General features: G+C 43.3%; 1 pseudogene; it reads left to right on the top strand.

Annotated features, from left to right (window-relative positions):
- The first annotated feature begins 14,165 nt into the window (after positions 1-14,165).
- Positions 14,166-14,283, top strand: LOC124709382 (annotated as a pseudogene).
- Positions 14,284-26,070: the final 11,787 nt, after the last annotated feature.

The raw sequence follows: 26,070 nt of genomic DNA, 5'->3' as shown, positions 1-26,070 counted from the left end.
TCTTCTAGGATCTCTTCTTCCATCTGTTTATAACGGCTTGCCTATTTCGCAAATCCATCTTCATTCATTCGCGTCTCAAATACGAACAACTTAAATTGGAAAGGACACATAGGAAATGCTGTGGGGAAAGCAAAACAAAGACTGCGTTTTATTGGCAGAATACTTAGAAAATGCAAACAGATCTACTAAACTGACTGCCTACTTTACGCTTGTCCGTCCTCTTTTGCCGTACTGCTGCGCTGTCTGGGAATCTTACCATATATGATTATCTGAGTACATCGAGAAACTTCAAAGAAGGGCTGCATGTTTTGTATTATCGGGGAGCAGGAGAGTGAGTGTCATGGACTGATAAAGGATTTGGGGTGTACATCTTTAAAACAAAGGCGTTTCTTCTCACAAAATTACAATCATCAACGCTCTCCTCCAAATGCGAAAATATTTTGTTGACGCCGACCTACATAGGAAGAAACAAGCGAAATCAGAGCTCGCACAGAGAGGTATAGGTATTCGTTTTTTTCCGCGCGCTGTTTGAGAATAGAACAACACAGAATTATTATAAAGGTTCAATGAACCCTCTGCTAGACACTTACGTGTGATTTGCAGATTAGCCACGCAGATGTAGATGAAAGAGAGACTCCACCCAAAATTATAACTTTCCTTCTATTTTGCCGATTTCAAGGGAATTTTAAAATTATGTGTGTCACTTAAAGATGTAGCAATACTCTTTGAAGTTCAGAACGTCACTGGTTTTTGAGTTTTGAATGTTTGACATGATTTTGATGGTATTTCTGAAAAACAGCTTTTGTTACTGATACCTCAATTTTCCCATTCCAGATTTTTTTGTACGTTCACAAGAAGTTGCTCAACAGTTCTATGCATTCATTTTATGACCGATATCATTAATTTACTTTCATTGTTTCAAGCCTCAAACTTAATTTTCCTTTAATAATCGGTACATAACGGTGATACTAAAATAGACAAACTCTATTTTGATGACATTAATGCACAGAAGTGTGCAAATACTTCGAGATTACATTCTGCAAAAGTTTCATTCAGACTCGTTGATATTTTGTATAAAAAATATTGTACTGAACTACGAAAAACAAAATTTTAGTAACAAATGAATACTAGTAGAAGACACATACCCATAACGTTTCATCTTGGGTATGAATAACCGCTCCAGCTGTATTTGGTCCTTTTACTACTGTATCACAACCGGTTTCGTGGCACTGAAAGCCACATCGTCAGTCGACTAATGATTGAAACATTAGAGCGGAAAAGTTCGGAATCTTTTCCCCAACATTCGCTGTCCGTCAAAACAGAACACCGCTGAAAAACGGTTGGTCATGGATTAAAAACTACCAGATTCCAATATATTGGATGGGTCCAAAACGAATCGTACCATAGTGATCGCTCCCTGTACGCCATTCCATATAGATCAGAGAAGCGATCACTATGGTACGATTCGTTTTGGACCCATCCAATATATTGGAATCTGGCAGTTTTTAATCCATGACACACCGTCTTTTACCGGTGTTTCGTTTTGACGGACACCGAATGTTGGGGAAAAGATTCCTAAGTTTTCCGCTCTTATGTTTCAATCATTTGTCAGCAGAAGATGTGGCTTTTAGCGCCACGAAACCGGTAGTAGTACAGTAATAAAAGGACCAAATACGGCTGAAGCGGTTATTAATACCCAAGATTAATACTCTTAGCTGTGGTTGCCCCATGTTCAAAGTTGTCTGCGCTAAATTTCACCCGCGCCATACGTTTCTCCACACTTCTCTTGTAAGACTCCTTCTTGTTGCAATTTCAAGACCAGAGTAGCCTTTTTCTTGAATTTATCCTTCTCCAGGCGGACTGCTTGATCCATCGTTGGTCTTTAGGTAAGCAGGTCTTCTCCTGGCAGAGGCGAGGGGAGGAGGGAGGAGACTCCTTCTGGGACTCCTTCTTTCTTCAATCTTCAACCATCCCATACTGAACTGAGAAATAGCGTCTACGAGAACCAGAAGTATCCTTTTTATCAGAACACTTGGACCACATAACACTGACTTCTCTTTTGCATTTTGTGTCTCGCCATCAGTGTATCTTTCCAGTTGTACACCAGATGCAAGTCCCTGATAGTCAAGTACTGTACTGCGCAACAAAATAAAAGACCACTTTTTCGAAAACCCGTAATTGTCCCTCACTGCGACACATAAACTTGAAATTTGGCTGAAAGGTACCTACAAGCTCCCTCTGTAACGGTGCAAAAGCGTGGTGCCCTGCGACTTCACCGTCAGGCTCAGCGACGCTTCAGATAGCAAGGTGTCATCACTTTGGGAAAAAAGAGCACAACTCAGAAGTTTGTGAAAAGCTGTAATGTTGGTTAATGACGTCAAATTGCCACCAAATTTTACCAGAACTCTGCTTAACACCACAAAATGGGAAGGTCATCATAACCCCTCTTACCCACACTTCACCCCTTTTTTTATGCTTCTGCAATGGTGGTCATCCCGTGACACCCGGAGTTGAAATCTCTGGGCTTTCTATCGGATGGCCGACGAAAAGACACCGCCGTTCAGAATCGACAGGAAAAGGACCTTCGGAGGTGGCATAGGAGCGTCAATTAAACCACGACTTTCACTGTCACATTTATTCCAACACATTTCGCCGTGGCAAACGCAGTTCGATGATCAGCAGGATGACGTTCTTGACAAATTTTGCCATTGTTGCCACCTGTTGGGCATTTCAACCCTACTACATGGGCACTGTATGCTGCAGTGTACAGTGACAGTAATTTTTGATGTGCCGTACAGTGTGGAACCACTAAGTTCAAAATCATTCGACGAAATTTGAATGCGATCTGAAGCAGTTGCGTGTTTTTATGCTTGTTCATCCCTCCTTTTCCGCTCCCTCCTGTGACGTGATCAAGGGAGGAATCGACATTGACGCATGCGAGAATAAAATATCAAAGTGTCCCACTAAGGCCACCCAGTTCGGCAACATCGTCTGTGCCACAAACGTACTTTTCTTGAGGACGAAATGATAATTAAATGGACACCCTAGCTGCAAAGAGGCGTTGATATACTTCTTGAGGACGTTAAAAATATACTTGTCAGAAACTTCGACATCATTTGAGCCATGAGGCTGTCAACCGCCTGAGGGTTAGGCAACTACTTCGACATCCCTAGGTCGAGTTGGTCTACCTTTATGCAACCCCTGAGACGCTCGTGTCGATTCTGAGCAGCTGTGTGTGTCAAGTGTTTTCCTCTGCCATCAGTAAGAAAACCACGTGATTTCAACCCTGGGTGTCGCAAATCTGACTTTCATCCATCCGCCATCATGTATTTAGTTCCCATCCAAGCGCCATCCTGTTAGTTCAGTTCACTGATCACTATGGATTGTAAAAGAAAATTAAACCTCTGTCCTATAATATGTAAAGGAGATTTTTTCATGAAGGCACAAGTGCAAAATTCACAAAGAAGTCAACACTACCATCTGACGATGGGCTCAGGCCCGAACCTAGTAATAGTACTATAAAACAATTTCAAAAAGAACTTGTGGCTGGTTGCAATATTTCCTACAGTGTAGTAGACATAGATTCTGAGAGCACAGCGGAGAAGTTAAGGACCCCACCTTCTTCATACCATTTGTATAAACTACTGCGTAACTCTCTGCCTTTTCAGACTGTTGATTACTTAACATGCTCACAGACGTTGCTCATGTTTATTCTTCAATGCTCTTTCTCCGAAACCTACAACACTATGGCTACGCCGTGCGCGTGTTACAATCGGTACCTCCCGGTCGTGAAACTTGTTTGCTCTGCGTGACGTGTTGGTCGGCGTCTTTCGAGAGGGCGCGGAATCGCTCACCGAACTCATTGAACATGCCCGCTCATCCCTGGCCTTGATATTTGTCTGACGTTCGATTTAGCAACAGGGGCCACTAACCGAGAACGGAAGTCCGATTCGTCGTATTATTTTTGGCTGTTGAAACGGAGCGCATACGACAGCTGAAGAATTATTCCTTGCAACTGCTTGTATGGTCGTGAATTTGTGCGTTCGTAGCCACCACGTTTCTTATTTCTCCTGCCTTAGTTGTAGATAGTGTGCTTTCGGTATTAACTTACAGCAAAACACAGGCGTACCAAGAAAACGGTGAGAACCTCTTTTACTTACAGTTAAAGGGCCTAAAAAGGCTGTTGACATTAGCGAAATCTAGTGTTCGTTAAGTAAAATTCGGTTTGGGTTCTCGCGTACAACGCCACTTACCTTTCCTCAGTGACAGTTAAATTTGCCTTTGATTTTTATGGGAATCAACATTCGGTGTTAACAGTTCAAGCCCGAATTATTTTGAGCCTACCTGTAAAGGCAAACAGAAATGTATACAACAATTTTGATTGTTTTGTGGAATTCTTTTTTATGTATTAATCAGTTCACAAGACATTAATTTTTGAGTTTTGTGCTTTTGTTTAACGGCCCAACTGTTAAAACGCCAACCGTTTGGTTGTTTGTCTTCCTGTAAATTCCTACAGTAGTTTCTTTAATTCAAGATTACAGTGGTGAGGTATGCAAACTTGAGTTGTTTAGAAAGTCGTATGGGCCTTCTAAGACGTTCTGGCGTGCGATTTGGGGTTATCTGGTTTTAATGTTAGTCTGTGTCTGAGCGATGTCCGAACAAGCTGAAGCTTGCTACTGCCACTAATGCTTGAAGGGCTCTTGCACAGACGGCATCACCATGCGTCACGTGTTGCCGACTGTGTGTCTGTCTCTGGATGGCCTCATCATTCTCGATTAAAAATAATCGATTTTCATTCTTTTGGCGCAAAGTCGATTTCCATATTATATCTAACTTCAAACCTTCTTCTTTTCTATTAAAATTATTATGGTGTTTATGAATCTCAATTGCTTCTCTGTACATGCGTGAATGATAATACGATGTGATTGCTAAAACGTTCGTCTTACTGAATTTTATTTCATGCTTCCCACCTCGAAAAACATGTTCTGGTACGGCCGATTTTTCGGTATGTCCCAGACGACAGTTCCTTTTGTGTTCGCGTAGGCGTGTGTTAACGCTTTTTTTCGTGGTTCCAATATATACGTGTCCGCAACTGCGCGGAATTTTATATATGCCAGGTGTTGCTAGGGAGTACCGTATATCTGAAACATTCATTAAATCTTGTGGTTGGGTCCAAAGATCGTTCCGACCACAACTTGGCGGAAACTTTCCCGATGCGATTCGTAATTTTATTAATTACGGGAGAAAAACTTTTACAGATGACGGTCGTTGTTTTTCAGTATTTGTGCCTTCTTCTCTTCTTTGATAGAGAGTTCGATCACTCTCTTTACTAGCATATACATTTTTCTTGAAAGCCGACAGTAAGTGATTTAATTCATCTTGCTGATAAACTGACCCACAGATTTTGTTGGCTCTGTCCACCATGATTTCACTGACACCCCTTTTTTTGTCTATGTTGATGGTTTGATTCCTTGTGAAGGTATCCATGATTGTGTGTGTCCTTTCCGTATACCTTATATCCCGGAGTCCCGTCCATCCGTTTGATTATAGATACATCCAGAAAATCGTGTCTTTGTGTGAATGCCAATGAGATGTGCCGAGAAGACTCCTAGCTCCTCTTCACCGTGAGCCAATACTACTAAAGTATCGTCCTCATAGCGGTACTACTTAGCTGATCTTTTACTGGCCGTCTACAGCGCCCGCCGTTCGAAGGACTCCATAAATAAATCGGCAACAACCGCACTAAGAGGGCTGCCCTTGGCCAACCCGATGATTTGTTAGTAAAATTCATTGTTGTACTGAAAATAAGTTGTGGTACGGCCGTGTCTCAATAAAGCCACTACGTCAGCCAGAAAAATGTTTGCTATGTATGAAATAGCACCGTTTACAAGAATCATAGTAAACAGGGACGCCGGCCGCTGTGGCCGACCAGTTCTAGGTGCTTCAGTCCGGAACCGCGCTGCTGCTACGGTCGCAGGTTCGAATCATGCCTCGGGCATGGACGCATGTGATGTCCTTAGGTTAGTTAGGTTTAAGTAGTTCTAAATCTAGGGGACTGGTAACCTCAGGTGTTAAGTCCCAGAGTGCTTAGAGCTATTTGAACCATTTTGAAACAGGTCCACTACATCAAAGTTGATAAGAATATCACTTGCGCTACCGTAAATCTCCTTCAGTATTTCAAGAAAAGTCAAGTAATTTTAAATGTAACTGTGAGTTCTCTCTACATACAACTGCAGCAAAGAGGCGAGATATCAGACCACCTCATGGATGGGAGATCCTACGGCACTTACAATCGGTCTCAGAGAAACGTTATGCACCTTTGTTAGGCGATGTAGGCTGGGTGGAAACTTTCTGCTCTGCAGAGTCTTTTTTATTGTTCGAAGACTGTTTCACCAGTTGATTGATGGACCTCAAAACTTTAGTTGTAGCATCCTTCTGAAGCATTTTATGAGTAGCGGAATCCAAACGGTAACCATCTTCTTGTGGTAATCTTCGCTCTTCATCAAACTGTGGCATTACCCTTGTCAGCTGAAAGTACATTTATACTTTTATTCGAATTGATCTCTCCCAGCGCCTTCCTTTCCACCTTAAACAAATTACTGTTAGGTGTCTTCTTATTGCGTAATATTCTAGCCGTTTCTGGCCTAATTTCAGTGATAATAGACGGATTCCTGTCTCCACATCTATTATTATGTCCCCCGTGGGGACTTTTAGTGACATCAAAAAAATGGTTCAAATGGCTCTGAGCACTATGGAACTTAACTGCTGAGATCATCAGTTCCCTAGAACTTAGAACTACTTAAACCAACTAACCTGAGGATGTCACACACATCCATGCCCGAGGCAGGATACGAACCTGCGACCGTAGCGGTCGCGCGGTTCCAAACTGTAGCGCCTAGAGCCGCTCGGCCACTCGGGCCGGCTTAGTAGCATTACTTTTAGTATTTATCTTCTATGAAATTCGCGTGCACAAACGCAATGTTTATGGTGAATGTCGTGTAAATGATACTGTCGCAATTGTTAACGATTTTATGGTGGCTGTTATAACGCCTCTTTTGACTTGTTTGCTTTCTCGATGTTGAAATGCCGTTGAGGCAAATAAATATTATTAAGCTTTTTGTTTTTTTTACTAAATTTTGTCTCAGCATCTTACCAGTCTCAGGACCAAGCTCCCTACAGTTTCAGTGGAGATCGTGATACGTGTATCGTTGCGTTGATATATTTTGCACGTGTCAAAATGTGGTGTTGTTCCACGTTTCGCAGTGCAGAGAAATACAGTACGCCAAAATCGCAGTTCCCGTGTATGGTTCCGAGTGAGGTACTGTAAGAGCAGCAGACCAGCTCTACGGCGCAGTCATCTGCATACAGACGCCATGCAGACCGTCAGAAGTGCACGCATGTGTATAGGCGCATGCGCAGGAGAGGAACATTAATAGCGAACAGGAGCAGCACCGGCCAGCAGCGCAAAGTCAAATACGAGGAGACGCTGGGAAGCATCACTGTTGCCCCATCAAGTTGTGAGCGTGGAATCGTTACGATAACGCAGGCGACTCGCCAAAACGTGTAAGCTGCCCTCACTGCCGGGGTTGCTATCGCACGCGAATACCGTTTGTGTATCGAAGCCAATGTCGCCACTTTGAACAGTTATTGGAAAACAGAGACACGTATTCCTAGGTGGCAGGCAGTGAAGGGTAGCTTTACGGTTACGGGGTGTGTGCGATGAGATGTGTGAATCTTTATAGTCATTAAAATATACATACTAACGGTATGTCACCAGAGTCTTATTGACCATACAGTACTCTATGAGCCTCTCCCATTTCATTCTCTGCAGTGCACTGTTTGTTTATCTGAAGTACATGTTGACAATGGCTCTGAGCACTATGGGACTTAACATCTTAGGTCATCAGTCCCCTAGAACTTAGAACTACTTAAACCTAACTAACCTAAGGACATCACACACATCCATGCCCGAGGCAGGATTCGAACCTGCGACCGTAGCAGTCCCGCGGTTCCGGACTGCAGCGCCTAGAACCGCACGGCCACCACGGCCGGCGAAGTACATGTTAATCGTAGCTGTGTCCACCCTACTGTTATCTCGCCACCCGCTTATGCGTCTTTCTCTTCGTCTCGTTCCACCTACCACCTTGCAGAATGCTATTCTGGTTAGTATATTCTCTGCCATTCTTGCTGTATGGCTGTCCAGCTCAACCTTCATCCGTCACACCAACGATCATATTGTGTGTACAGCTCTCGCTGTTCTTCACTTTTCCGTATCCTGCGTTTCATGCTTTTTTAAATCAATTACAGGTCTGAAAATGTTAGGTTAGTATTTTCGTTTCGAATATTAACAATCTTCCTTCGTCTTTTTTATTTTAATGTTGGTGCTTCACATCTGTCTAATATTACTGATACAACAATTGATTGATATACAAGCAGATATTGAAGTGAGTACGAAGTGGTCTTTCTCTTGGGTACTGATACAATTAGAATGTATTTTGCTTGCTGCTGCTGGACGGCGCTCTATTTCTTTATCAGTTCTGATGCTGTTACTGAAAAAACAACCTTAGTGCTTGTAGCGGTCAGCTGTCTTAAAAATGAATCCATCTATAGACAAGAGTCATCACTTCAGATTTTCTTGCATACCACGAGATAGCTAGTCCTCTCTTCATTCATGGCCGTGCGGTTCTGGGCGCTACAGTCTGGAGCCGAGCGACCGCTACGGTCGCAGGTTTTAATCCTGCCTCGGGCATGGATGTGTGTGATGTCCTTAGGTTAGTTAGGTTTAATTTGTTCTACGTTCTAGGCGACTGATGGCCTTAGAAGTTAAGTCGCATCGTACTCAGAGCCATTTGAACCTCTTCATTCACACGCAGTCCTAGTTTCTCAGGGACCATTGTCACATATGAGTCCCCACAAGTCTGGATGAAAGCAACCGACGATGAGCCTCTTCTCTCCCAGACCTACGCGGCATCTCCCTGTGCTACACAGTGGTCGCTAATTACCTGAAGATGTTCACGTTTCTTATGAGTATATACCCTGTCAAAAATAAACACGTATACCACAAATTCTGAACTCAGATTGGAATGTGTAACGCAGAGACAGGGTGGACAGTGAAGGGGGAGGCGTGTTTATAGCGATAAGAAGTGCAATAGTATTGAAGGAAATTGTCGGAGATCCGAAATGTGAAATAATTTGGTTAAGGTCACGGTTAAAGCAGGCTCAAACATGGTAATTGTGGCAGAACACCTGAAGGAAAATTTGGAAAATATTTCGAGTAGATTTCCCGACCATGTTATAGTTTTGGGTGGAGATCTTAATGTACCAGATATAGACTGGGAGACTCAAACGTTTATAACGGGTGGCAGCGACAAAGAATCCAGTGAAATTTTTTTAAGTGCATAATCTGGAAACTACCTTGAGCAGTTAAACAGAGAACCGACTCGTGGCGATAACGTGTTAGACGTTCTGGTGACAAACAGACCCGAAGTCTTTGAAACATTTAATGCAGAACAGGGAATCAGCGATCATAAAACGGTTACAGCATTGATGATCTCAACCGCAAAAGAATTAGGAAGATTTTTCTGTTTAGCAAAAGAGACAAAAAGCGGATTTCAGAGTACTTGACGGCTCACACAAAAGTTTTATCTCAAGTACAGATAGTGTTAAGGATCAGTGGACAAAGTTCCAAACCATTGTACAATATGCGTTAGATGAGTATGTGCTAAGCAATATCGTAAAAGATGGAAAAGAGCCACCGTGGTACAACAACCGAGTTAGAAAACTGCTACGGAAGCAAAGGGAACTTCACAGCAAACATAAAAACATAGCCAAAGCCTTGCAGACAAACAAAAATTAAACGTAGTGTGAGGAGAACTACGCGAGAGGCGTTCAATGAATTCGAAATTACGTTCTGTGTATTGGTTTGGCAGAAAATCCTAAGAAATTTTGGTCTTATGTCAAAGCGGTAGGTGGATCAAAACAAAATGTCCAGACACTCTGTGACCAAACTGGTACTGAAACAGAGGATGACAGAATAAAGGCCGAAATACTAAATGTCTTTTTCCAAAGCTGTTTCACAGAGGAAGACCGCGCTGTAGTTCCTTCTCTAGATTGTCGTGCAGATGACAAAATGGTAGATATCGAAACAGACGACATAGGGATAGAGAAACAATTAAAATCGCTCAGAAGAGGAAAGGCCGCTGGACCAGTTCGATTTTAAACACAGTACGCGAAGGAACTTGTCCCACTTCTTGCAGCGGTGTACTGTAGGTCTCTAGAAGAGCGTAGCGTTCCAAAAGATTGGAAAAGGGCACAGGTCATCCAAGTTCTCAAGAAGGGACGTCGAACAGATGTGCAGAACTATATCTCTAACGTCGATCAGTTGTGGAATTTTGGAACACGTATTATGTTCGAATATAATGACTTTTCTGGAGACTAGAAATCTACTCTGTAGGAATCAGTATGGATTTCGAAAAAGACGATCGTGTGAAACCCAGCTCGCGCTATTCGTCCACGAGACTCAGAGGGCCATAGACACGGATTCCCAGGTAGATGCCGTGTTTCTTGACTTTGGCAAGGCGTTCGATACAGTTCCCCACAGTCGTTTAATGAACAAAGTAAGAGCATATGGACTATCAGATCAATTGTTTGATTGGATTGAGGAGTTACTAGATAACAGAACGCAGCATGTCATTCTCAATGGACAGAAGTCTTCCGAAGTAAGAGTGATTTCAGGTGTGCCGCAGGTGAGTGTCGTAGGACCGTTGCTATTCACAATGTATATAAGTGACCTTGTGAATAACATCGGAAATCCACTGAGGGCTTTTTTGCAGATGATGCTGTAGTATATCGAGAGGTTATAACAATGAAAAATTGTACTGAAATGCAGGAGGATCTGCAACGAATTGACGCATGGTGCAGGGAATGGCAATTGAATCTCAATGTAGACAAGTGTAATGTGCTGCGAATACATAGAAAGAAAGATCCTTTATCATTTAGCTACAATATAGCAGGTCAAGCAGGTCAGCAACTGGAAAAAGTTAATTCCATAAATTATCTGGGAGTACGCATTAGGAGTGATTTAAAATGGAATGTCCATATAAAATTAATTGTCGGTAAAGCAGATGCCAGACTGAGATTCATTGGAAGAACCCTAAGGAAATGCAGTCCGAAAACAAAGGAAGTAGGTTACAGTACACTTGCCCGTCAAATGCTTGAATCCTGCTCACCGGTGTGGGATCCGTACCAGATAGGGTTGATAGAAGAGATAGAGAAGATCCAACGGAGAGCAGCGCGCTTCGCTACAGGATCATTTAGTAATCGCGAAAGCGTTACGGAGATGATAGATAAACTCCAGTGGAAGGCTCTGCAAGGGACACGCTCAGTAGCTCGGTACGGGTTTTTGTTGGAGTTTCGAGAACATACCTTCACCGAGGAGTCAAGCAGTATATTGCTCCCTCCTACGTGTGTCTCGCGAAGAGACCATGGGGATAAAATCAGAGACATTAGAGCCCACACAGAGGCATACAGACAATCTTTCTTTCCACCAACAATACGAGACTGGAATAGAAGTGAGAACCGATGGAGGTACTCAAGGTACTTTCCGCCACATACCGTCATGTAGCTTGCGGAGTATGGATGTAGATGTAGATGTAGAAATGCAGTCTGGCGGACGTTCTGCCTGTCACAGAGAATTGCAACTTCAATCATTTACATACGCACCCATAGTCTGTACGCTGCCATCCACCGCGTCTTCTGGGTACTTCATTCATTTTGGCAAGCAGTATGTATATAGATTGGTCTGAGGAAGCTGCAAAACTTGTCCTGTTGCCTCGGTCTGCACTGCCCTGTCATCAGCAAAGATTGCGCGCTGGCCAGAGTGGCCAAGCTGTTCTAGGCGCTTCAGTCTGGAACCGCGCGACCGCTACGGTCGCAGGTTCGAATCCTGCCTAGGGCTTGGATGTGTGTGATGTTCTTAGGTGAGGTTAGGTTTAAGTAGTTCTAAGTTCTAGGGGACTGATGACCTCAGCTGCTAAGCCCCATAGTGCTCAGAGCCAAAGATTGCGCATCGTTGTTCCCCTTCATACGCAGAAAACAGTCACTACACGATACTCCAATTTATGAATGGACCGGATGCTCTTGTTTTAGTTCCTCTGACGGAGTGATACGGTACTGAGAGGCGGAGATATTAATGTGAACCAGAGCTGAAGACACTTGCCTGTAAACAAGCAATAATAATTATGGAAGTTTATTGTTTTGAGGAGAAATCAAAACTTAACGACTACCCCTCGTAGACTTTTCTGAATCACACTTCTGTAATCGACTCTACTCAGTGCATAACGTTACACCAAGTCTGTTCACCTAAAAAGAGGACAGCTGCTTTTTCTACGGGATGGCCTATGTTTCACTGCCACATCGAGAGCTCTTCACACTACGCTCGTAGAGTGGTATGCTCCATTTTATCCCATTTAACAGAAACCATTTTGTCTTTTCTCTTTGCGCGACAAGTATATTTGAAAGTTTCCTCAGGAAAAGATTGACTGTCATTTCAAGATTCTTTCACACGCATGATGGCGATTCCAAATATAGCATGGTGCATAGATATTCTATTCTTTGGTAGCAAGCTACGGGAATATTTCCATTCACCTGTGGTACTTATACACCGAAGAGGCAAAGAAATTGGTACACCTGCCTAATATCGCATAAGGCCTCCGGCTGCCACGCAGAAGTGCCGCAACACGATGCGACATGTACTCGACTGATGTCTGAAATAGTTCCGGAAGGAACTAACAACATGAATCTTGCAGGGCTGTCCATAAATCCGTAAGAGTACGGAGCGGTGGAGATCTCTTCTGAACAGCACATTGCAAGGCATCCCAGATATGCTTAATAATGTTCATGTCTGGGGAGTTGGGTGGCCAGCGAAAGTGTTTAAACTCAGAAGAGTGGCCCTGGAGCCACTCTGTAGCAATTCTGGAAGTGTGAGGTGTCGCACTGTCCTGCTGGAATTGCGCAAGTCCGTCGTAATGCGCAATGGACATGAATGGATACACGTGATCAGACAGAATGCTTACGTACGTGTCACCCGTCAAAGTCGTATCTAGACTACCAATGGTCCCATATCACTCCAACTGCACACACCCCATACCATTACAGTTTGAACAGCTCCCTTGCTGACATAAAGGTCGATAGATTCATGAGGTTGTCTCCATACCCGTAAACGTCTATCCTGTTGACACAATTTGAACGATACTCGTCCGACCAGGCGAAATGTTTCCAGTCGTAAACAGTCCAATGTCGATGAAGATGGGCCCAGGCGACACGTAAAGCTTTGTGTCATGCAGTCATGAAGGGCACACAAGTGGGCCTTCGGCTGTGAAAAAATGGTTCAAATGGCTCTGAGAACTAAGGGACTTAACATCTGAGGTCATCAGTCCCCTAGAACTTAGAACTACTTAAACCTAACTAACCTAAGGGCATCACACACATCCATGCCCGAGGCAGGATTCGAACCTGCGACCGTAGCGGTCACGCGGTTCCAGACTGAAGCGCCTAAAACCGCACTACCACAACGGCCGACTGCGAAAGCCCATATCGATGATATATCGTTGAATGGTTCGCACGCTGACACTTGTTGATGACACAGCATTGAAATCTGCAGCAATTTGCGAAATGTTTTGTTTAGGAGTAGGTTTATTTTAAGTAACTCAAGTGTACATTCTGTGTTGTTTGAACTCTTTGATGTATGGCAAGAAAATTATAGTTCTGTAATGCATATATGAACAAAAGCAAAAGAATATGTTAAAATTTTAAATTATTATAATACGAATATCTTTCTGAAAGAAGTACGTTTGTTAAAAGCTGGTTCTTACTTAGTGCATTTGTATTTGTAACATGAAAGTGCTGTAGGAAAATCCCTCCGCAACGAAAGTGGCATGGCGCGATGTAAAAGGTAGGTTTGTCCTCCTAAAAAGAAAAAAATGAACTATTCCCGTTACTAAGGAAAACTGCTGTATGTAGAGGAGCTGAAACAATGTATTAAAGATGTTATTCATCTTTATTTGTATTATTCATGTCATTCGAGATAGAAGCCTCTCACGTCCATAATCAGTTCTGCACTTCATGCAGTGATGTTTCAGTAGTTTTATTAAGTAATGCTATGGATGGCCAACGGCGTTGCCGCAGTGGTAGCACCGGTTCCCGTCAGATCACCTAAGTTAAGCGCTGTCGGGTTGGGCTAGCACTTGAATGGGTGACCTTCCGGTCTGCCGAGCGCTGTTGGCAAGCGGGGAGCACTCAGCCCTTGTGAGGCAAACTGAGGAGCTACTTGATTGAGAAGTAGCGTCTCCTGTCTCGGAAACTGACATACGGCCGGGAGATCGGCGTGCTGACCACATGCCCCTCCCTATTCGCATCCAGTGACGCCTATGGGCTGAGGATGACGCGGCGGCCGGTGGGTATCTTTGGGCCTTCATGGCTTGTTCGGGAGGAGTTAAGTCATTTTAGTTTTTTAATGCTATTGATTGCGGTCGTCATTAGTATGAGCCCGGTGCAATTTTGTTCCCCATAATTTACTGGTGTGTGTGTGTTATTGGTAACTGCTGCTACATACAGTACAGAGTGCTCTGTGTCGGTTTGTATCCTGTTTGCTATTCAAAGGGAAATCCAACAAAAGTAACTTCAATAACTAATATTCAATTTTCTCAAATATATATTTCCAAATTAATGAGTCTAATTAGGCTGGCGACCGTTCATTTTTTTCATTCACTTCTAATTTTACCACTTCCGTTAATTCCCAAGGTTAAGGACCGTTTGGTTTTGCTGTTAACATCACAAAATTCGAAATTATAGTCCGATACCCTTTTTCACTAGACACACGCACAGTCGAACATTGAAATCCTCTCAGAGGATGACATTAGCGTGTTTCACGGCACGTTAGTGTTATAGGTTGTATTTCTGTCACGTTGAACGATTCTCTTCATTCGTCGTTGGCCCTGTTCTTCCGGCCGCAGCGATGTCGGAGAGTTGATGTTTTACCGAACTCCTGATATTCACGGTACACTCGTGAAATGGTCGTACGGGAAAAACCCCACTTCATCGCTACCTCAGAGGAGCTGTATCCCATCGCTCGTGCGCCGACTATAAGGCCACGTTCAATCTCACTTAAATCTTGATATACTGCCAGTGTAGCACCGTCTGTAGCAACTGCGCCAGACACTTGTTGTCTTATATAGGCGTTGCCAACCGAAGCGCCGTATTCTGCTTGTTTACATATCTCTGCATTTGAATACGCAAGCCTATACCACTTTCTTTGGCGCTTCAGTGTATATTTCCGGAGCCATAGCCAAACCACATTTAAATATGCTCGCAGCTGCAGCATAATTAAAAACAAAATCCTTCCATTTGTAGCGTTCGCAACGGTTTTTCCCCCCCGTTTCCGAACGGCGACGACGCGGAACCGTGGCGCGGTTCAGAAAGGCGGAATCGATGGTGGCGCGCTCGCACCGAGCGCTCCCTTGTTATTTCGGCTGGCCCGCGACGCACCCGCTTATTCCCTAGAACAGAACGCACAATAGAGCACCGCGGATTAATTTGCAAGTGTGAATTGCTGAAAAAAACGAGTCCACAAAAATGACAGATTTTTTTTCCATTACAGTTTTAAGCTGATTAATGCCAGCACTCGGTGCGAGAAATAATAAGAACCCTTTGTTCCGAATATCGCGCTTGGCATTGTCACGGTTGATGCGAAGTATTTACACAACACGTAATTTGGAAATTCGTCTATACAGTGCAGCGGAAGAGTACCACATTTAGAACGACGAATATGAGGTAAAGAACCTTGAAAGTGCTGAAACGTTCACAAAGGCGTAATTTTAGTAAACAGCAGAACCTTTGCCTGTCGATATGTACCGACGTGCTACATACTGCAAGGCATCTGAAAAATTCCTGTATTCGTTTCACACGATTACCATTTTTGTTTCACACGATTTTCCTACTAAATACCTAGTACGCGTGCTGACAAAGTAGTGGCCTCTAATATTTAATGTGAAACATTGTTTTAAAACAACCGTTATTAACATTCTGCATATATATTCTTCATGTCTACGTCTCTATTTATTGACATTGTCACACATTTTTCTCAGTGTGAGACCAGTTTGTTGATGCCATCACTGTAAAATGTTTGCTGATAGAGCTACATCCTCACCTCTGCTTCATAATCAGAGTGAAGTCCTCGAAGGTGATCTTTAAGTTCTGGAAACAGATGAAATCAGAGGGGGCCAAGTCGGCATAACAGTGAATTGTTGCAGATGTCGCAGCACTCGTGTGTGGTTTGGCACTGTCATACTGAAGGAAAGGGAGATCCATGTGTGGACGAACTCTTCGAATTCGCCGGGCGGAGTGGCCGAGCGGTTCTAGGCGCTACAGTCTGGAACCGCGTGACCGCTACGGTCGCAGGTTCGAATCCTGCCTCGGGCATGGATGTGTGTGATGTCCTTAGGTTAGTTAGGTTTAAGTAGTTCTAAGTTCTAGGGGACTGATGACCTCAACAGTTAAGTCTCATAGTGCTTAGAGCCATTTGAACCATTTTTTTCTTCAAATTCGTGCTTTCAGTTTTCCGAAAGTCTCGCGGCACCTTGCAGAGTTCATGGTAATGCCTTTAGGCATGAATTTCGAATTCATCACACCTTGAATATCTCAGAACACTGTGAACATGACTTTGCCTGCTGATGGCATGGTCCTTTAACTTTTTTGACTTCAGTTATCTTTTGTGTCGGGACTCCATAATGCTCTCATGTTTTCGTAGTCCAGATTGTCCACCCAGATTTCATCACCTACATCTACATCTACAAACATACTCCGCAATCCACTATACGGTGCGTGGCGGAGGGTACATCGTACCACAACTAGCATCTTCTCTCCCTGTACCACTGTGGTCTTTCCGCGAAGTATAAGTTGGCGGCAGTAAAATTGTACTGCAGTCAGCCTCAAATGCTGGTTCTCTAAATTTCCTCAGTAGCAATTCACGAAAAGAACGCCTCCTTTCCTCCAGAGACTCCCACCCGAGTTCCTGAAGCATTTCCGTAACACTCGCGTGATGATCAAACCTACCAGTAACAAATCTAGCTTCCCGCCTCTGAATTGCTTCTATGTCCTCCCTCAATCCGACCTGACAGGGATCCCAAACGCTCGAACAGTTGTCAAGAATAGGTCGTATTAGTGTTTTATAAGCGGTCTCCTTTACAGATGAACCACATCTTCCCAAAATTCTACCAATGCACCGAAGACGACTATCCGCCTTCCCCACAACTGCCATTACATGCTTGTCCCACTTCATATCGCTCTGCAATGTTACGCCCAAATATTTAATCGACGTCACTGTGTCAAGCGCTACACTACTAATGGAGTATTCAAACATTACGGGATTCTTTTTCCTATTCATCTGCATTAATTTACATTTATCTATATTTAGAGTTAGCTGCCATTCTGTACACCAATCACAAATCCTGTCCAAGTCATCTTGTATCCTCCTACAGTCACTCAACGACGACACCTTCCCGTACACCACAGCATCATCAGCAAACAGCCGCTCATTGCTATCCACCCTATCCAAAAGATCATTTATGTAGATAGAAAACGACAGCGGACCTACCACACTTCCCTTGGGCACTCCAGATGATACCCTCACTTCCGATGAACACTCACCATAGAGGACAACGTACTGGGTTCTATTACTTAAGGAGTCTTACATATTGTTATTAAGAAACCCGTCAGTCTCACGTTCAAAACCCAAAAGAAACTACCGAGCTGGGTAGTGCAGTGGTTGGCACGCTGGACTCGCGTTCGGGAGGACAACGGGTCTAACCTGCGTCCGGCCATCCATATTTAGGTTTTCCGAGATTTCTCTAAATCGCTCCTGGCAAATGCTGAGATGGTTCCTTTAAAAGGTCACTGCCGGTTTCCTTCTCCATCCTCCCCTAATCCGAGCTTGTACTCCGTCTCTAATGACCTCGTTGTCGATGGGATGTTAAACGCAAATATCTCCTCCTCCGAAAGAAATTGTTAACAGATGTCCAGTCTCCTGTGTTTCATGTCAGGAGTCAGCATTCGAGGCATCCATCGGGCAGATAGTTTTCTGTACCGCAGCTGTGCAATGATGGCCTGTACACGACCTGCTAAACCCGCAGGACAGAACAGGTAGTTTAAGTTGTGGAAAGGGGCTAAAATAAGCGGCTGTCAGTTACACTCGAACATATAACCTTTTAGTTATCTTGTTGCGGGGTCCGTTGACTGTCTGTCTGTTGGGTTGTCATCGGATCGACAATGGTTGGGCCGACTGCCTGTCTCACCTAAGGGAGCGCCAGTGTTTGAATTCCGGGCCGACCCTCAGAACTTTTGAGCGCCCTTTGGTGTACTACCTTTTCTGGTTTGTTCTTGTTGTTTGTACTTGTACGGCTTCTAGCCGATTTTTAAATTAAAGTTGTTTTACGGCCAGGGCAGGTAACCGGAGCGTTAACGGTCACAAGGCAGAAGATTCCGCTGGTGCACTTCAATTCAAATAACCAAATACAGTCAAACTTCATCGGAGGGTGGCTAGAATTTTCCAACTTGAAAACCACGTTGTTGCTCGCGGGAATATCCCAACAGCCGACAACGAACTCCAAACGACACAATGTGAACAGTCTTGACTTGCTGGTATATTAAGTCAAAACTCAACTTTCATGTCCAGGGTCGATGAGCCGCGAGCCTTGTAGCAATGGTAACAGCACCACACACTCCGATACCGCATAGAGGGCGCCAGTTGGCACGGCCAAACTACAAGCGACGAAGATTTCCTGGCTGCTCCATGCCAACCGACCAACTGCCCAGGCCCGGAAACGGTGAAAGGACGAAGTATACGTCGGCCGAAGAGACGACCAACCGAACGACCAACCAACGGTCGTTCCGCTCCAATCTCCCTCCGTCGGACAGTTCACGTGTGTCGCCAGCGGTCGGTGAGCTCTGGCTATCGGCGCCTCACCGGCGCTCCGTCCCCCCGACTTCACCGCTGCTAAGTCCCGGCTGCACTGCTGGACCGTCTGCTACTGACTGCCAGACACACGACGACCCAGAAATTCTGTCAGTCGCTCCAGAGATGGTACGACAGTGCACTTATCGATACGCGCTGCTGCTGCCTCTCACGGGCAAGGAAGGCAGGAAGTTAGTGACGCCAGTAAATAGAATAAGAAAACGAGGCGGCAGTACCGCAATAGAAGACGACAAACAATAAATGGGATAAACGTGAGCCGTGGACGGCTCACCATACTTACCTGAGAGCTGTGTCCATGTTATCCGTCGATTTGCTCTGGTAAGTTGAACAACCTGATTCCGATCAATGTCGTCGTTAGCCGTACGCTGCCGTCAACTCCGAGTTCTGTCACAAGGGTTGAGGTCAGCACCACCGTTCCTTCATTAGGAGTACGAACAACCCGACGCCGGATATTAGTGACGTCGATACAATCATCACTGTACACAGCTTTCATTCTTCTATGAGTTTCAATTGGAAGCACTTTTTCTGGTGCTATAAATTAGATTAAAGCACGCTGACTCTCACGCACCGACATACTTACGTTACAAACCGCCATGTCACACGTTACAGTTCGAAGCCCTTTAGCGGCACAGTGTTGCATCTTGATTCAGCGGGGAACGTCGACCGAGTAATATGCATGACATGTGATACCTCAACAGAAAATGAGAACAGAAATAAAAATTCGGAGGCATCTGTTTCAGTACTTCCTATTATCACATTTACGTCAAAGTGATATATACAGTGTGTCCCGTTTACCTCATATACACACATCAAAAAAAGTTTTGCATCACCCCAGTTCCCAGAACTCCTGAAGATAGACGTTGACTGTCGATATTGTATCACAGACACAGTTCCTTTGACTATTTAGAGATGTCACTAAACACTCCCAAAGATGTCAACAACCATGCATGAACAGCGTCTATTAGTCGGAGGGGGTCCGACAGACGATCAGTTCCAGTCATCCCACCAGGAAGGAGGTATATGCCCCGTGTTGTTGTAGTTCAACCATGCCTACACGGTCAATACTGCGGTTCGATCGCGTCCGCGTTGTTACTTTGTGCCAGGAAGGGCTCTCAACAAGGGAAGTGTCCAGGCGTCTCAGAGTGAACCAAAGCGAAGTTGTTGAGACATGGAGAAGATACACAGACACACGAACTGTCGATGTCATGCCTCGCTCAGGCCGCTACCTACGGGTTATGGCTCGGAGGAACCCTGACAGCAACGTCACCATGTTGAATAATGCTTTCCCTGCAGTAACAGGACGTCGTGTTACGACTCAAACTGTGCGCAATACGCTGCATGATGCGCAACTTCACTCCCGACGTCCATAGCGAGGTCCATCTTTGCAACCACGACACCATGCAGCGTGGTACAGATGGGCCCAACAACATGTCGAATGGATCGCTCAGGATTGGCATCACGTTCTTTTCGCCCATGAGTGTCGCATATGCCTTCAACCACACAATTGTCGGAGACGTGTTTGGAGGAAACCCGGTCAGGCTGAACGCCTTACACACAGCAAGGTGGAGGTTGCCTGATGTTTTGGGGTGGCATTATGTGGGGCCGACGTACGCCGCTGGTAGTCATGGAAGGCGCCAAAACGGCTGTACGATACGTGAATGCCATCCTCCGACCGATAGTGCAACCATATCGGCAGCATATTGGCGAGGCAATCGTCTTCATGGACGACAATTCGCGCCAGCATCTTGCACATCTTGTGAGTGACTTCCTTCAGGATAACGACATCGCTCGACTAGAGTGGCCAGAATGTTCTCCAGACATGAACTTTATCGAACATCCCTGCGATAATTGAAAAGGGCTGTTTATGGACGACGTGACCCACCAACCACTCTGCCGGCCGAAGTGGCCGTGCAGTTAAAGGCGCTGCAGTCTGGAACCGCAAGACCGCTACGGTCGCAGGTTCGAATCCTGCCTCGGGCATGGATGTTTGTGATGTCCTTAGGTTAGTTAGATTTAACTAGTTCTAGGGGACTAATGACCTCAGCAGTTGAGTCCCATTGTGCTCAGAGCCATTTTGAACCAACCACTCTGAGGGATCTACGCCGAATCCCCGTTGATGACTGGGACAATCTGGACTAACAGTGCGTTGATGATCTTGTGGATAGTATGCCACGACGAATACAGGCCTGCATCAATGCAAGGGGACGTGCTAGTGGGTATTAGAGGTACCGGTGTGTATAGCAATCTGGACCACCACCTCTGAAGGTCTCGCTGTATGTTGGTGCAACATGCAACGTGTGGTTTTCATGAACAATAGAAAGGGCGGAAATGTTGTTTATGTTGATCTCTATTCCAATTCTCTGTACAGGTTCCGGAACTCTCGGAACCGAGGTGATGCAAAACTTTTTTGATGGGTGTATTCTCCGTAATGGGTTTCAAGATGACAGACAGTAAAAGGGGCTCAGTAAACAGTGACCAGCGTTCTTTGTTCCCTAAGTAATCATCAAATTAAATCCGTGAGGAGTTGCTAGTTTCCCACCAGGCGCCTGCCCAGGTGGCGGGTAGGGGAATGCTCACCAGATATGGTTGCTATCGGCGAAATGAATGTTGTCGTACTCTCTGGGACCAAGGAAAAGTAGAACTTGGTAATTATGTACATATTTGAAGCGGGGTGTCCAAAGCGGTAAGAGCCAAAGCGGAAGTCTCTATCACGATAAAGAAAGCATGGAAAAAGATAATCACAAATTATAAATTTGTTAATGAACGTATTATTGTGGTAGAAATGACTCTATTTGCCAGCGAAGTGGTAATTATTGGTGTATAAGCATCCACGAATGATGCAAGAGACCAGGAGAAGGATACTTTTTGAACAATCCTTAGGGAGGCTGTAGCAAAATTCCCAAGAAGAAAGGTACTGATTGTCATGGGGGATATCAACGGAAGAGTAGGAATTAGAAAATCATGTAAGATAGTGGGGAAACATGGAGAGACAGAATATAACGACAATGGAAAACGATTGATTGAAATTAGTGAACAGTTTGGGCTGAAAATTACCAACACATTTTTAAACATAAACGTATTTATAAATATACTTGACAACAGAATACTAGAAAACTTTGTTTTATAATAGATTATATTGTCATTAGACAGACAAGTAGCTTCAAAGCAGCTGATGTTAGACGTTATAGAGGAGCCCATTGTGGATCTGACCATAATCTAGTCAAATTGAAGAGCTTTTGACCATGGCTGAATGCATAAATGATTCTAACAACACTAAAACGAATTGTGCTGAGAAAGCTCAAAATATATACTTCAATACTGACAGACTACAAGATGGAAGTATTCGAACATTCTTTGCTACCAGAATGGAAACGACATTGGAAGAATCATCTGAAGGAAGTAAAGAGCAAATACATGAACACATAAAATAAGATGTTATAACTATACTAACAAAGGTGATGGGCATAAGGGGAAACAAATACAGCCGTACAACAGAATGGTGGACGGAGAAAATTGAGGTTTCCGTTAAAGAAAAGAGGAACGCATTCAATTAAGTGATAAATCGGGAGCAACAAGAACAAACTACAAGGAAACGAAGAATAAAGTGATAAAAAAATATCTATAGTAGAGAATGAAGCATGGGAAAGGACACTGCCAATGTCAGTAGCAAAGTAGGATTTGGGAGGGATAGAGAAGTGTACTAAGTATTAAAAGGTCTTCCAGAAGAGACGAAAGCCAAAACAAGTCTTCAACTGATAACACCAAAAGGATGGCAAGAATACTTCCGGAAATTATTAAATGAGGATGGAAAAGAGTATCTGAAGGAAGGAACAGTGGAAGAAAAGGAAGGGAAGGAGATCCCAATTTTAGTAAGTGAGGTGAGTAAGGTATTAAGAACAGGGAAGAATGGTAAATCACCTGGACGAGGCAGTATCAATATGGAGTTCTTAAATTATGTGGTGACAAAATTGTGAACCTAATAACACGGTTATTCAATAAAATGTTACATGGAGATTCAGTACCCAAAGAAATGAAGCTGGGCTATATTAATACTATATTTAAGAAAGGGAATCGCAAAAGCTGCTCGGACTATCTAGGAATTTGAGTTATAAACACATTAATGGGCATTTTTGGGAAAATAATTTTAAAAAATCCGGAGATAAATTTTAAATCCCAACTTCACAGCTGTTAGATCATGCGTAGACCATATTTTGTCATTACGACAGTTCTTAGAGAAACACAGGGAAAAATCAAAAAAGTCCCGATAAAACTACTTTAGAGAGCATTACATATGGCAAACATTAAGGGTCCTTTAATTAAAATAATACAAGAAATCTAAAAGCAACTTATGTCAACTGAAAATTGATAGTAAACTTATACAGAAATTTAGAACAAGCGAGAGTTGCTACAAGGCTGTCCTATGTCGCCAACATTATTTAAAATCTACACAGACATAAGTCTTAAGACATGGCCTTGCAATGCAATGGGATGAGGCTAGAAATTAAAGATGGAGTTTATTTACATCACCTACTACAAATAGTGATAGCACAAGACGGGGAGGATGCAAATTATATATGTAGCCAGTCAGCAATGAAATACAGAAATTGAGGATTGAAGATCAATTATCAGAAAACAGAATACCTCATTAATGATCAAGGTGACTTATACATAGAGGGAAAGAGAATTAAGAATGTCAATATTTTCTCTTATTTGGAATCCATTTTAGAGATGAAGGGGAAATCTAGAAATTAATAAAAGAATTAGCGGTTAAAGTAAACTAATTGGGATGCTCAATCTTATGGGGCAGAAATGTAATGAACCGATCCAAAAGGATAACATACAAATCCTAGAGAGCATAGAAATGGAATTATGGAGAAGATCAGCGAGAATTTCTAGAAAAGAGAAAATAAGAAACGACGAAATAATAAAGAGAATGGAAGTGAGAGAAATAATAGAAGTCGTGATGGATAAAAGGAAATTATAATGGTGCAGGCAAGTAAGAAGAACAGAGCACATCAGAATACCGAAAATGATCCTGGAATGGGAATTGGAGGGGAAGAAGACAAGAGGACGCCCTATGACCATCTGGCTCCAAAATGTACAATTAACAATGAGAAGACTTGGAGCAGAGGAAGAAGGTGTACAAGATCGAAGCGCCCAGAGGGACATCCTGAGGAGATAAATTAAGATCTTACGTAACAGATGTAATAATTTCCGGGTATTTGTTATGTTGAAGAAAAACCTTTTTATGGAGGAAAAACTCAATAAATAAAAAAATGAAGAAAAAAACTTTGTTTCTTCAAAACAGAAACATGCTGGTCTATAGTTTCAAGCTGAAACAAATTTTAAGAATATCTATTGCAGTTTAAGTAAATGCAGTTCTTACCGAATTTTCAACGTGCTAATTTCAAAACTGGGGCGATATAGTGTTGCCTTTTATGTGTAATGTAATAAAGGTGAAATTTAAATTTGGTTTCTATCTCTAATATTTGTTTGCCCAATATTAAGAGGTGGTATTTGTTTTTCTTTTTCTGCCAAAATTATTAATCCAACATATACAATCACAACAATCTTCCAACTACCTGCAGACCAAACTACTGTCATTGGCTGTGTTAATGCATTATTATACTGTATGTTCAAATGGACGCGACGCTGAAACATATGACTTGTTCATTTTTAAAGTCTCATGCCTTTATAACATTGTCATGGTAGTGATATTATTTAAACATGATTAGAGTGACAATTGAAGACGATGTGTGATGTTGTTATCTGGATAAATATTCTCAGGGAAAAAACAATTATGACAGTAGGCTTCATCACCACGATACAATGTCGAGATTTACAAAGCAGTGTACGTCTGAAACTGTAGTAGTATTTGGTTCAAAAGGTTCTGAGCACCATGGGACTTTACTTCTAAGGTCATCAGTCCCCTAGAACTTAGAACTACTTAAACCCATTTAACCTAAGGACATCACACACATCCATGCCCGAGGCAGGATTCGAACCTGCGACCGTAGCGGTCGCGCGGTTCCAGACTGTAGCGCCTAGAACCGCTCGACCACCCCGGCCGGCTGTAGTAGTATTTTCGATGACCTAATTACTGAAGAGAAACAGATCATCATTAGATGTTATTTTCTGGAAGTAAGCGACGTGTATATCGTTTACCGTTTACCTCTGATGATCTATCACTATTAGCCAAGAAGAAACGTCTAACACTGTTTTTTCGCAATATCTGAATTACTTACTTCTACCGTTGTTTAGGGTCACACAGGCAGTAACAAATTATAATTGTAAAAAATAATAGAGTTTTGTAACTGTAGGAAACGACAAAAACAGGAAGCAAAACCACAGCGCGTAACGAACGGCGTCAAAAGACAACCAATTACCTGAAAATGATGCGTTCTGAATGTGGCGAGTTTGAGAGATTGATGACGTTCCGTGAAATTGGCTGAATGTGTTCCATGCCTCTAGTGTGAAATCGCTATTTTCGTCGTATATGTCAATCCAAAACAATTTTGCACAAAGATCAAAATCTCCTGCGCTCCCAGTAAGTATCTCAGTATTTCTGTTATTCTGTCGCGTCACTGTAAGATTGGTGCCTGATTGGCCAAGCCGCGTGGAAGAGGGAGTTTTGTAAATATCCGTCTTAGGAATGAAGACGAAATCACAACAAATTATTTATTTTTTAGCATAGCGTCATTTATAGAGGTAGACTTTTCCAGCGTCGGGGACATATTAACCCTAAAATAGAAATTGTGAATTTATGTAACATACGAATACCTATATGATTGCGTCCTCATTTGGGCAGAATTGTAACCTCAGAGTCATTTCTTCGTGTTCTAGAACGACAAGAAATCGAAGATAGTCAGGACGGACGAATATGGGAGGTGTGGAAGCTATTCAAATCATTATTCACGAATTATTTGGCGAATAGTCCCAACCAGGTCCCATCGACTGTGGCAACTCGACGCACAAATCCTTTGGATGCCAGTTAAACACAGTAGCACGAAAGGCAACTTAGAATCTGAAAGCTACACCCACTT

This window comes from Schistocerca piceifrons, chromosome 7, assembly GCF_021461385.2.
Source record: "Schistocerca piceifrons isolate TAMUIC-IGC-003096 chromosome 7, iqSchPice1.1, whole genome shotgun sequence".
Taxonomy (NCBI): Eukaryota; Metazoa; Arthropoda; class Insecta; order Orthoptera; family Acrididae; genus Schistocerca; species Schistocerca piceifrons.
This window is presented reverse-complemented; position numbering and strand designations above follow the sequence as displayed.